Source organism: Chlorocebus sabaeus, chromosome 23 (assembly GCF_047675955.1).
Source record: "Chlorocebus sabaeus isolate Y175 chromosome 23, mChlSab1.0.hap1, whole genome shotgun sequence".
In the NCBI taxonomy this organism is placed as follows: Eukaryota; Metazoa; Chordata; class Mammalia; order Primates; family Cercopithecidae; genus Chlorocebus; species Chlorocebus sabaeus.
In genome coordinates, this window is record NC_132926.1 from 83623356 (window position 1) to 83638180 (window position 14825).

Consider the following 14825-nt stretch of genomic DNA (forward strand, 5'->3'; position numbering starts at 1 on the left):
TTAGTAGCAGCTTGAAAAAACATTTTTGCCATCTTCAGAAGGGGTTGGGTTATTATATTGACATTATCTCCCACTAAGAGAAATGTCAATTTCTGCCCTTAGTTTCAGAAGATACCACCACTGATGGTAATCTCTGTCTTTGTGTAGGGTGAACTTTAAAAGACTAAATGAGGCTGAGTATCCTTGCCATATCCGGGGAAAAGACTCTCTTTTTTTTTGCAGGAGTCAGAGGTTGTCGGTAGCTTATATGTAGCCTAACAAAAAAGAGACTCTGCATTTCCAATTGCTCTGTGTCTTACTCATTACTGTTATTCTGAGTATTTCAAGGAATTAACACTTTTGCTAAAAATGATAAACAATGTCTCAGCTCATCTAGTACAGGGGTCCCAACCCCGAGGCCATGGACAAGTATCAGTCTGTGGCCTGTTACGAACTGGCCTGTACAACAGGAGGGGAGTGTCAGGTGAGCCAGTGAAGCTTCATCTGTATTTGAAGCTGCTTCCCATCCCTCGCATTACTGCCTGAGCTAGGCCTCCTGTCGGATCAGTGGCAGCATTAGACTTTTATAGTAGCATGAATCCTATTGTGAACTGTACATGTGCAGCATCTAGGTTGCACACTCCTTATGAGAATCTAATGCCTGATGATCTGTCACTGTCTCCCGTCACCCCCAGAAGGAACTGTCTAGTTGCAGAAAAACAAACTCAGGGCTCCCACTGATTCTACATTTTGTGCATAATTATTTAATTATATATTACAATGTCATAATAGTTGAAATAAAGTGCACAATAAATGTAATATGCTTGAATCCATCCTGAAGCCATCCCTCTGCACTCCCCGCAAACCATGGAAAAATTATCTTCCACGAAACCAGTCCCTGGTGCTAAAAAGGTTGGGGACTACTAATCTAGTAGAACTCCTTATGCAGGGGCTGTGAGTTAACGTGGAGATTTCTCTGATCGTAACTGCTTGGGCAATGGACTTCCAGCCTCCCAATATCTTTTTTGGTAGTGATCTTGTCTCAGTAGTAAGTATGGGTTGTATGAGTGATAAGGAAAAAAAACCAGAAGGCTTTATAGGAATAGATCAGGAATAAAAAGCAAATACCTCATGGGAGCCAATACCCAACAAGAAGCTTACTTATTCAATCATCCAGCTTGCTATTTTAGAAAACCCAAAGAAATAAAAAAGTGTCTTTATTTCCTCTATGAATAATGCTAATATTTTAAAGGTTGCTTTTGACTGCTCATTTCTGTTAGCTATAAAAAAGTCACCATAAATTTTATCTATACGTGTTTATGTAATCCTGTATTGTGTTCTAACAATTCAAACATCAAGAAAGCACCATGTCAATAGGTTATAGGTACATAGGCAATTTAGATTTGAAAAATTCTATTATGAGTATTTGATAACAATTCTAGGTCTATAACTTACTGATATATTTCAAAGGTGTATTTACATATATCAATCAGAGAAACCAAAACAGAACCCTGTTTTTAAATGTAAGACAATAAGCCACCAAAAGAGTGGTGAAGTGGAGAGAATGTGTGACTGTGTTCTAAATCCCCTTGTGAAGAAACTTACCTACTCATTTATATGATTCTTTTTCTCTAACTGTGTTGAATTCAACTTGCTAGGCATGCTTTAAAACACTACGTGGAGGTGTGATGTTACAGAATAAATATTTTTAAAAGGCTATAAACTTTGGATTTTTTGGATACTTCATGGTTGAAAATTTCAATATACTGCTTTTTGGTCCTGAGTTTTTATTTCTATTAAGCCTCCCTTTGCCCGGCTTACTAAACGATCACCTTTTGTCTGATTTGTACTCTCATTATAGTTGTGTGACATGGTTAATCTGGTGGTCAGAAACACCTGGAAGTTGAACTTCTTGGAAAACTCTTAAATGAAGACACTCTTGGGTATTTAATTTTTTTTTTTTTTTTTTTTTTTTTTTTTTTTTTTTTACCAAGGAAAACTGAGCAAGAATCTCAAATTCCAGAACTGTAATTCCTGGTTGAATACCCTGCTGATGCAGACTGCAGACTACTGCCTTCTGACATTTCAGATGATCATAGATCTGGTCATTCCATGAGATTCTCCACTGTTCTTGAGGATGCCTGGAATTTCAGTTTTGTTTTGAAATGCAGGCTTCTTGAATGTAACATCTTTACATCATCACTCATTTATTCCAAACATAAAACATGGCACAACCTGCCTTAGAGGTTTTGACTAGTTCGAATTTAATTGGGTAATTGGAAGAATTTGGAGATTGAGGGCCCAAGGATAAATATTTGCATAATATGCTTAGTCCTAGGTTTGGGTTCATGGGTTTAGTGGATTTCATTTAAAGCTCTGCTATATTTTTCTGAATTGTTAGAATATATGTACCATATTGTATTCAATTTTAGTGATAGCTGTCTTAAGGTATCTCACTTTTCACCTACAGATTTTCTCAAGGGTGTCCTCAGTTTCAACACAATTTTTAAACTCTCCCTTCATTAGTTTTTTAAACAAACCATTTAGCATGGGAGTAGGGAAGCCTCAACCCTGGGCACATATTACACTCAATGAAAGTTTTGAGTAAAAAAAAAAAAACAAAAAACAAAACAACACTCTAGTTTTCCGTTGTAGTCCAATTAAATCAGAATTGAGGCGGGATGGATGAGGCCTGTGCATTTTATTAAAATGAAAATGCTTTTGATGATTCTAAAATGCAGCTAGGCTTGAGAACTCCTGTCTAAGTACTTAAACGTCATTGTATTATTTATACATTGTAGTTACTATTCCACCTTAAAATGTGACCTTATAATACATTTACGTATCTGACTCCACCACTATAGAAAAACAATCTTAAGACATAAAATAGAGCTTACTATATTTCATATTTGCTCTAGTGTCTGGGTCTCAATAAATGTTTGAATGAACAAATGAATTACAGTGCGAGCCATATGACCCTGTTTTCATTTGCATGAAGTAATCAATAAAAGTTGTTTAAATGAGTGAATGGAAGGAAAAAAAGCAGATCTTCACTTTTAACAGTGTTTGGCACAGATCTCCTGGACTATATTATTAGTAAACACCAGATAATATTTCCATTGTTTGTGTATGAATCTGTCTCTGTAAATTTAAGTATTTTAAAAGATAAAAAAAACTCTGATTATTTGGTTGAGTTTACTGCTTTTTATAATTTTTTGAAATGCCTAGCATCAAGGACTATTGAATGTGTATTGTTACTGACTAAAATAGATTAAAATAAGTAAATTTGATTTTCCCATATTAAAAAAATTTTTAATCTACACGTTTTTTTTCACTTGCAAGAACACTCTTTCACTCCCAGAACCTTAAAAATCAATGAGTAAATTCCTTTATTACTTGACTTGGGTATAAATCTTTTTCTATATTATGAAGGGTCTGTCAAGACACCTAAAAGTAACAAGAATGCAGCAATTTTTGCATAGTAATTCAAACATTACCAATTCTAATTCTCTACTGAATTTCATTTTTCTACTTCATGTGGGTAAAAGGAAGTTTATCTGCTTCACTCTGATATCCCACATAACTAGGATTCAAATAACTGTGCAGTGAATAGTGAATGTTACACCTTGTTCTTACAGAACTTCACTCTGACAAACTCAAAGAGCTTTAAAACGTGATTGTGTTAATCTTCACAATATCCCTTCTAGGAAGTAACATGACATTTTAATGTAAGAAAATCCAGGTGCAGTGTGAAAAATGCCAACCTGCTTTCTGGAGGGAATGTTTTAAAGATTTAAGATCTCTTTCAAGATTTTTTTTGTTTATATATTTCAGACCTTAGGCTTTTCAGTGCTATGTTTTGTACCAGGTAAGTTTGAAATGATCCAGATGGTATTTTCAACCCAAAGGACACTTGTTTTTCTTTTAACAGAGACTTCACTACACATGTTTTTTTTTTTTTTTTTAATTTCCTTAAAATTATTGTGTACAGATGGTTTGACAACAGGTGTAACCCGACTGACTTTTGGGATTTTTGCTAATTAATTTCGCTACTTTAACAAAGATGTGGCTTTCCAATGTGCAAAGACCAGTATAAGTTATAATGACAATGAAAATCATCATACTGCGTAATTCTGTACCGCATTTTATTGGTTCGATAATTTTATTTTTCTCTTTGCCTTCAGTTTAATCATATTCCAGTCCATTGTTAACACTACTGTATGAATGCTGTTTCCAAAATGCTTGAATACTTTCAGGATGGTCTTGCATGCCAGAGTGTTGTGCTGAAGACACCCACACACCCACTGTGACCTGCCTTCAGGTAGTTATTCTTCCACCCACAAACCTATACTCAAATACCTCATTGTTTATTGATTTCAGATATAGTCACTGCTACTTGAATACATCATTTAATTGAATTCTTCCATGCATTCAAACTGTTTCCTCTCCCTGCAATGCACATGTACCTTTTCTTCATCTAGCTAAATTCTACTCAGCTTTCAAGATTCAACTTAAGAGACACCCACACTATAATCAATGGACTGTATAGTAATTGTTGAGTTATTTGCTCCAATAGACACTGGCTTCTTGAGGAAAGAAACAATATATTACATGTTTCAATGTCAGTATCTAGTATAATAACTTCCATATAGTAGACATACTAAAAAATGTATCTGTTAAATGAATAATTTTCTTCTTATTATGTATATGCTTAAATAAATGTTCAAGTGTTTATTACCAATATTACCCATCTAATTTTTATATTAATGGTAATACTTAAAACAATTGAGAGATAGTATTTTGACATAGTGATTTTCTTCATGATAGTAGAATTATCATATGGTAGAAGTTGATGTTATGCAAGCAATACAGAAGTGTTGAGCTCTTTACCATATTGTAGACCTTATTCACTGAATGCAAGTGATATTCATTAAGATAAATCACATTTTGGACTTTAATTAAAAGATAATGCCTTAGGGTTCAATTACTTTTTAAATTCTATGCAGATTTTCTAGTAAAATCTTGACCCTTTTCACAGGTCTTCCTTTAGCCCACCTCCATTTGAAGGTGGGAGGTCTACTCTTCAAATAGTAATCTTTTGTAATATTCTTAAAAGGATGTCACCATTACTTCCAACTTGGCATAAAATCAGATTGTATTCATCTGCCCCTAATTGGCAATGTGAAACATCTTATGAAACATTTAGGGGTAAGAACTAATGCTTATGGAGTGCTGCTTGAAATATTTGAAGCCGTCTAGTCTTAGTTTAGGTGCTAACTGGAAATCAAGCCATGCTACTGGGATGCAGCGTTATTTCCAATTTGGGGTTATTACAAAAAAAGCAGCAGTGAATATCTGTGTACAGTATCTGTGGGGTATTAGTTCCAGGACCCCCTTGGATGCTGTTTTAGGCCCTCATAGATTTGTTATCTTGTGCTTTGGCATGATTCCTTCAGCTTGCAATAAGAGGCATTGTAGAAAATTGTTGTGTAGAACCTGCTGTCATCTTGACTGCCAAGATGGGGGGATTTCAAATGTGACTGCTCATGAGAACCACTTGGGGAGATCCCCATGCTCCACTTTAGACCTGCTGAATTAGAATCTCTGGGAGTAGTCCTGGAGATTAGATTTTGTTCTTAAACTTTTTATCTTGAAATAATTTAGACTAGCATGGAAGTTTCAAAAATAGTATAGAGAGTTCCTTCATTCCAGTCTTCCAGCTTTACCCAATGATAACATCTTAATAACCTTAATAGAATAATTTAATACAGAAAACTGACAATGGTGTAATACTATGAACTACAGACCTTAATTTGGATTTCAGGAGATTTACTGGAGTCATTTTTCACGTATTATTTTATAAAATTTTATCACATTTGTAGATTTTTGTAACTACCACCACAATCAAGAAACAGAATGGTTTCATCAACCCCCAAAACTCCCTTGTGTTAGCTTTTATACTTACACTCTATTCTCCTTGGTGGCCACTAATCCTTGGTGGCTACTAATCTCTTGTCTAGTTACATAGTTTTGTCATATCAAGAATGCTATATAAATAGAATCATAAATTATGTAATCTTTTGAGATAGGCTTTTTTTTTTACTCAGCATAATCCCATTGAGATCCATCCAAGTTATTGTATCTAACAAAACTTTGCTCCTTTTATTGCTGAGTAGTATTCTGTTGTATGAATGTACCACAATTTGTTTATCCATTCACCCATTGAAGTATATTTATTTCCAGTTTGGTATTATTACAAATAAAGCAGCAGTGAACGTTTGTGTACAGTAGTTCCTCAGTATCTATGGAGGATTAGTTCCAGGAAAAAATGAAGAAATCATATAGCAAAGTAATTGGTTAGTCAGTCTAGTTGTAATTATTGGAGGAAATTGCTAAAAGTAGAACCACTGAAAAATAACTACAGTTAGCAGACATTTGTGCCTTTAAGGTGATAGGTGAGACAGATCGTGAATTTTTAAAACATGAAATGAAATAATAACTTTTGTACTTTTATGATATGCTGAACACACACCATCCTGGCAACTTGCAAAGTATTAAGATGCTAGTTTCATGGGTAGGTGACGTATAATAGAGTTTAGATGATTACAAATCATCTCACTTGTGATTTGGCACTTACTTCTCAGATTAACAAATCATGTAAAAATGATTCAACCATTGCACATTAAAAGCTTGGAGATAAAGTTAATTGTATGTATTTCACTGAGTTTAAAAAGATTTTCTATAACTCTTCACACCGTCCTGCAACATTACACACAATTTTAATAAGTTATTGTGGAAATACAAGGTAAAGGCTTATTTCATTAATACATTATTGGAGAAAACATGAAAATTGCTTTAAAATGCTACTTTTGTTCAGGCATGTTCTGAACAAGAGTTACTTAGATGTTAGAAATTGTGGTCATTCTCATTTTTAAAGAATACCAGTGAGTCATATTTTTGCAAGTTGATCTCAAAGAATTTGTCTAAGAGACTAAAAAGTATATATTACATTGGTTATTTAGAACTTTATTTGATTATTTAGTAGAGTTGGCTCTGTTTTATAGAATATCATTATAAAAGATAGAGTAGATAATAATAATAATAAAAAATAACTGTTAGTTTCCATGTTCCATCCTCTCTTCATTCAAGCCTCTCAAACACATTGAACATGATGGTTCTAGCTAAGTAACCAAAAGACAATTTTAAAAATTGCCTATTTAGCAATATTTCTATCAAAATAGTAGGCTACCTCCTAGAACATTAAAAAAGTTGGCTAATTATTGAAATAAGCAGCTCTTAAATGTCAGAATCTTATTTCAGTGAAGATTTGTTGCTTGCTCACATCACATAGTCCATGGCAGTCTGGCATCTCTCTTCAAAATAGTGATGCAGAAGCTCATCCTCTCCCTTCATCTACTGGTGCCTGTTCAACACATGACCTTCATGCTTGCCTCAGAAGTGGAAAGAGAGTGGAGGATTGCTTGTGGGAGATTTAAGGGACCAGGCATTGAAATGGCACCTATTCCATTGACCAAAGTGGAGTCTTATGGCCCCACCACCTTTAAGGAGGATGGGAAATATAGTGCTCATGAGAGGCAGGAAAAAGAAATGGGTTTAGTAAGAAGATAGCAGCATTTGAGTTTCACTCTTTAATTAAGTCAAAGTAGTAATACTAACACTATGTTGGCCATGGAAGTAGGCCACTCAAATCTCCTTCAAGAGGACCTGATGAGGGGAGCATAGTTGGTTTACAGCCCCAGCCATTACACATTTGAGTCAATACATCAAGCTGCTGTGAGTCAATGATTGAGCTTAGTGGGAATGTAAGAAACAGACCATTAATGCTCAAAGTGAGATTTCTCCAAGAGCAACTGGTTCTTAGAGTCCACCATTGACCTGGCCTGGCCAAGATGTTCTTGGAACCACACTGTTTTCAGAGACTGCTTCTAACCATTTTTTTCTTCCCTCTCTTCTTTCATAAGTGTCAGACCTATAAGATGGTCTAAAGGCTCTTCTTGTCACTGTTACTCCCAATTTTCTCTTTCACAGAACCACCATAATAAACCTCTTGACTGTCTAATTCTATTTTGATTTTTCCTTACTGGAGGACCTGAACTGACACAAATGGAGCTGGGATTGATTTATTTAGAAAATAAGACAAGATGAGTTTTGAGAATGAGTCACTCCCTAACTGGCTAACAAAGATGAGCTTGTTTTAAGGGGAATGTGCAGCATGGATAATCCCCACCACAAAATAATGGCCTAATTACTCAAGGGCCCTGGGAAAATGTCCTGGTATAGAGAAATAATTTTGCTGGTGCAATATTTCAGGCATTTAAGGGATATGCGGAGAACAACTCCTTTTTAAGGACTGTGGAGTTGCCTAGTTACTACTAGCTTGTATTGACACTGAGGGTAATTAACAGACAGTTAAATACTTTGGTATCTTATAAAAATCCCCTCCTCTTCTGTGGAAAGACCAGCCTGGAGTCATGTATTAGTCATTCAAGGCTGTCATAATAGAATGCCACAGGCTGCATGACTTAAACAACAGAAATTTATTTCTCAAATTCTAATGACTGGAAGTTCAAGTTCAGGGTGCCAGTGGAATTGGTGTATGATGAGAGCTCTCTTCTTGGCCTGCAGATGACCAACCACTTTTTTGCTGTGTCCTCATATGGCCTTCCCTCTCTGCATGGTCAGAGATTAATTTTAGATTAGATTAGAGGTTTTTTGATCAAGGGAAGCAGAATATAAGGCAGGATAATTGAAAATTCATTTACTTGGTAGTATTTTCTCAGGAGATGTGATTCAGTATCTTGCAAGGACTGAAGGGAATGAGGAAAAGTTATTGCTGAGGTGACCATTCAGTGTATGGAAAATCAAAGGGCCATGCTGAGTAAAGTAGAAATTCATTAGTTTTCTTGCTATATTGTAGAAAAAGGAATAAAATGTTTCAGGGATGTGGACATACTGGAATGGATATATTGTGCAAGGCCAGAAGGCCCACCAGATGATTATGTTCCGTCACTAAGGCCATGAGGAATATTCTGGTGGGAGGGTCATTAGCATCACTGAGAAGTTCAGCAGTATATCTTCTCTTTAGGCTATGGCTGATAGCAGGTGAGGGGCCCACAGAGCTGGGATCTTTAATAACCATGTGGATGATGAGGCACCAAAATAATAAACCCCAGGGGGTACCATTTAAAATCAGAAACCAGGAGGTTACAATTATTATAACAATGAGAAAGTTCAGTGGGCAGTCAAGATTCAGGGAGATCAAAGGATGGCTATAGAGAAAAAATAGGTGGGCAGCCAACAAGAGTGTTGCTTAATATGTAGAACCAGAACATGGTAAGAATGGAAGAGCAGGAGGCTTCGGGGAGACACTTCAACAAGCAATCATAATTCCTTTCTCAGCTTCCAGATCTAAGCTAATTTTCAAATATGGCAGCTACTGATAGAAGCAGCTGGATTTTCTAGAGGAAAGAGTTGCCAGTATGTACTGCAATGACTCTCTCAGTTCAACTTCAGAAGAGCCCATGATCACTTGAGTGCCTTCACACTGGAGAAGGGGTCACGCCTGGACATTTTTAGAATTATTTTACAGAGAATTCAAGTGGATATTCATACTAGGAGACTCAAAGATCATTATGGTCCCCCTAAGAGAGTAGGGAGTAACAAGGGCCAAGTAATAAATGGAGTCCTGGCTAAAAGTTAAGCTATGGGGTTCCTGGGTAGAAGCACCTAATTATTATTTCCCTGGTCTTTGAGTGCATAATAGGAAATGATATTCTTGGCAGTTGGATAACATCCATCTGAGTCTTTGACCTGTGGAGTAAGAATTATCACAGTGAATTCCAGTGCCAAGTGGAAAACTTTGAAAATGCCATTCACAGCCCCCTGACCAAGATATTAAATTGAAAAATATTATAACACCTTGCAGGAAATGGTTGGGATTAGTGCTTCAGTTACAGATATAGAAGTTATTGAGATGGTGGTCCTTATTATATCACCATTTAATTTCCCAGCATTTATCCATTTTATGTAGGGGTCTGATAGTCAAATTAAATGGTGATTTACTTTGTTCAACTTTCTGTAGACTATCACAAACTCGATAAAGTAACATTCCATTTACAGCTTCCATGCTGACTGTGGTATTATTGCTAGAACAGATTAATAAGTATTAAGTATATGGAATTCAGCCATTGACTTGGGGAATGGCTTCCTTTTTATTTCTACTAGAAAGAAGGATTAGAAAAAGTTCAAGTTTGTGTAGAATGAACACCAATATTCACTTATAGGTTTGCTCCAGAGTTATGTCAGTGCTTGTCCTCTCTGACATAATATATTCCAAAGAGATATGGATTCTCTGACATCTCACAGAATGTCACATTGATCCATTATATTGATGACATCATGCTGACTGGGCTAGGTAAGCAGGAATGGTTAGTGCCCTGGAGACCGTGGTAAGATACATGAACTCCAGAGGAAGGGAGTCCTGTAAGATCTTACAAGTCCTGTAAGATCCAGGGCCAAGTCATCGACAACAGAAAATTATATACCTTTTCAGAAACAGTACCTGACAATGTTTGTGTTTCTTTTAAATTGAATGTTAACTTGGCCTGGTATATGTTGTTGCAGAGGTTAGAAAACTTTTTCTGTAAAAGCCCAGATAGTAAACCTTTCAGCTTTGTGAGCTGTAAGGTCTTATTCGCACTACACAGTTCTGCTGTCATAGTTCAAAAGGCATTATAGACAATTTGTAAACAAATACACATAGTTGTATTCCAATAAAATTTTATCTACCCAAACAGGTGGTGGCCACATTTGGCCTATGGGTTGTGATCTGTTGTCCAATATATTGTTAAATCACATTATCCTTCATAACTTTTTGAACTTTTTGTTCAGCAAATATATATTGAATACATACTGTGTGCCAACTCCTGTACAGACACATTGGTGGACAAAACAGACAATCAAAGAAAGGTTTCTGCCTTGATAAACAAACAAACAATAAATAAGTGCACATAAAAAGAAAGAAAAGAGAAAGAACAGAAAAAGAAAAAGAAATAGAGAAAGCAAAAAATGTACAAGCAAATAAGCAAGAAAAAATAATAAGAAATAAAAGGCGACAGTGGTGGGGGGATGAGATAGAGATATCAGATGGTAGGACAGGCCACATTTGATAGCGTTGCCAGCAAATACTTTTCTGCATTTGGTAATAATTGAGAATATTTCAACTATGTGAAGATCTGGGAAAAATATTCCAATAAGGGGACAAAGCAAATTCAAAGTCTCTGTGGTGTGATTGAGAAGAGAGTGAAGTGCAGTGTTGTCAAACAAATTGACTTAAAGAGAGAGTGGTAGGACTTGAAGTGGGAGAGGAAAGTGTGAGAATTGTAAAGCATTTTAATTTTATTTTAAATTCAGTGAGAAGACACTGGAGAGTTCTAAGTGAGAAATTACATTTCTGATTTATGTTTTTAAATAGATAACTCTGATTCTATTTGAAGGATGTATTTTGGGGGAAAACTAAGATGGGAGAGCATTTAGAAGGCTATTGCTGTAATTCTGGAAAGAATTGATTTACTCTTTTACAAGAATAGGCTTATAAACCTATTATTGACTCTCCCAGTTCAACTTCAAAAGGGCCCATGATCACTTGAGTGCCTTCACACCGGAGAAAGGGTCACGCCTGGACATTTTAAGAATTATTTTACACGGAATCCAAGTGATACCACTTGTGATATAATTCAAGTGATATCGTTCAAGTGATTCTTTATAATAAAGAATAGGTTTATAAGCCTTTTTTTTTTTTTAAGCCTACAAACCTTATTCTTTTATAAGATAACCCCCCCCCCCACCCACCAGTCAATCTTGATTGTTTTCAACTAACCACAAAGATAAGGGAATACCGTACCTGTTATTCGGCACATGGTTGGGGATAGTTGGCACCACCTTAAGCCTTCTAATTCAAGCAGAACTAGGCCAACCATGAACTCTGCTAGGAGATGATCAGATCTATAACGTTATTGTTACCGCCCACTCATTTGTTATAATCTTTACCGTGATACCAATCATAATTGGGGGTTTTGGCAACTGGCTAGTCCCTCTTATAATTGGTGCACCCGATATGGCATTCTCCCAGATAAATAATATGAGCTTCTGACTCCTCTCTCCATCTTTTCTACTCCTACTTGCGTCTTCATTAGTAGAAGCTGGCGCTGGAACCAGCTGGACAGTATATCCCCCTTTAGCAGGAAACCCAGCACATGCAGGACACTCTGTGGACCTGACCATCTTCTCGCTCCACTTGGCAGGTGTCTCTTCTATTTTAAGGGCCATTAACGTTATTACCACAATTATTAACATAAAACCCCCAGCTGTATCCCAGTATCAAACACCCCTTTTAGTTTGATCAATCCTCATTATGGCAGTCCTTTTACGCCTTTCCCTCCCAGTCCTAGTCGCCGGCATTACTACACTGTTGCTACACTACTAACTCACCGTAACCTCAACACTACTTTTTTTGACCCTGCTGGTGGGGTGACCCTATTTTGTACCAACATTTATTCTGATTTTTTGGTCACCCTGAAGTCTATGTCCTTATCCTACCAGGCTCTGGGATAATCTCCCACATCGTAACATATTTGTCTGGAAAAAAAGGAACAATTTGGTTACATGGGCTTAGTATGAGCCATGATATCAATTGGCTTCTTAGGGTTTATCACATGGGCTCAACATATATTTACAGTAGGAACAGATGTAGACACACAAGCATACTTCACTTCTGCTACCATAATTATTGTTATCCCTACTGGCATCAAGGTGTTTAGCTGATTAGCTACCCTGAAAGGCAGTAACATAAAATGATCTTCTGCAATATTCTGAGCCCTAGGATTCATTTTCCTTTTCACAATAGGAGGTTTAACCAGCATTGTATTAGCTAATTCATCATTAGATATTGTCTTACATGACACATACTATGTTGTAGCCCATTTCCAGTATGTTCTATCAATAGGAGTGGTATTCGCCATTATAGGAGGCTTTGTCCACTGATTCCCCTATTTTCAGTTTATACACTTAATCAGACCTATGCGAAATCCACTTCACCTTTATATTCGTAGGTGTTAATTATGGTTTTAGGTCTAACATTTAAGTCTCTAATCCATCTTGAATTAATTTTCATATAAAGTGTAAGGAAGGGATCCAGTTTCAGCTTTCTACATATGGCTAGCCAGTTTTCCAAGCACCATTTATTAAAAAGGGAATCTTTTCCCCATTTCTTGTTTTTCTCAGGTTTGTCAAAGATCAGATGGTTGTAGATGTGTGGTATTATTTCTGAGGACTCTGTTCTGTTCCATTGGTCTATAACTCTGTTTTGGTACCAGTACCATGCTGTTTTGATTACTGTAGGCTTGTAGTATAGTTTGAAGTCAGGTAGTGACTATTTTTTAAGAAAGTAACTACTAGGTAATGGTTACATATGCTACCTTCTGATTATAGTTTTTCCCTTCCCTATGTAATAGGGGAAAGAAGGCTAGTCTGGCCAGTGAGATTACAATGAACTAGGGTGGAAACAAAAAGATAGAGTGTCTCATGTGATATGTGGGATATCAAAACCTGGGGAGCTAGGAAAGCTGAAATCAGCCAGAGCTGAAACTAGAGTCTGAGAAGTCAGAAGGGAGTATCTGGATGATTACCAAGCTTAAGGCAGCAGAATCAGATATCAAAGCTGAGTTATGGAGCCAGGAAAGCAGAAACTACAAAGACTAGAACAAGCACAAGCAAGGTGAGAATAGAAGGGAGGTGTCTAGAACTTCCTCCCAGATCAGGATCTTTTAAAAAATGTAACAGCCCAGGTGTAGCCACATTGAGTCGGGCTCAGCAGAATAACAGATGCTGGTTCCATCATCTATAGGCTCTCCTTTCTAGTTGGAGTGTGCCAAGGCTTCTTGTGGATTGTTGAGAAGAAAGGCTTCTCATATTCTGGTGGATTCTTGGTGAAAATTCCTAATTTGGGCAGTGGGAAATGATTTCCCATAATCAGGGCTGCTTCCTGTTTGTGCAGCCTGTGTAGCTGCACAGGGCCCTGTGCTTAGAAGTGCCCCATGTTCTGTTTAATGCTCTGTTGTCACCACCTTGATATTCTTATAGTTTTTGAACCCCCACGTTGGGCCCCCACGTTGTTAGTTTACACTGGACCCATAAATGATGTAGCCAGTCCTGCAATAATTGCTTTTCTAATCACATAGTTTGCATTTCTTTCTGACCATGGGGTTAATTTGAATGGATGCTCTTTCTGCCACGTGTTTGGGTTAACTTTCTGCATCTGGCTGTAGATTTGTGTCTAAACGTTAGCAGATAGAAGAATACAAAAGCTAAAGAATTCAAACAATGCTTTTAATAGTAGTTTTTAAACTGAGAGTCATAGTAATAGCCCAGGTGTCTGAATGGCACACAGAAGAAGGAGACTTCCTTGGTGAACAGGGTAGCAGTGGCTAGATCAGAAGGAGGCAAGTTGTGGGATAAGGGGCAGCATGTTGATGAGTGGCCCACCACCACCCATATGCCAGCAAATCATGGAGGAGAGGCAAATTCTCCACACAAATCCTATTGTATTAGTCTGTTCTCAACGCTGCTAATAAACACATACCTGAGACTGGGTAATTTATGAAGAAAAAAAAGAGGTTTAATGGACTACAGTTCCACATGACTGGAGAGGTCTCACAGTCATGTTGGAAGGTGAAAGTCATGTCTTACATGGCAGCAGGCGAGAGAGGTTGTGCAGGGAAACTTCCCTTTATAAAACCATTAGATCTCATGAGACTTATTCACTATCA

The 14825-nt window shown here is 36.8% G+C and overlaps 1 pseudogene; it reads left to right on the top strand.

Annotated features, from left to right (window-relative positions):
• The first annotated feature begins 400 nt into the window (after positions 1 to 400).
• The window catches only part of LOC119619301 (keratin, type II cytoskeletal 8 pseudogene), a 28995-nt pseudogene continuing 14570 nt past the window's right edge, over positions 401 to 14825 (top strand).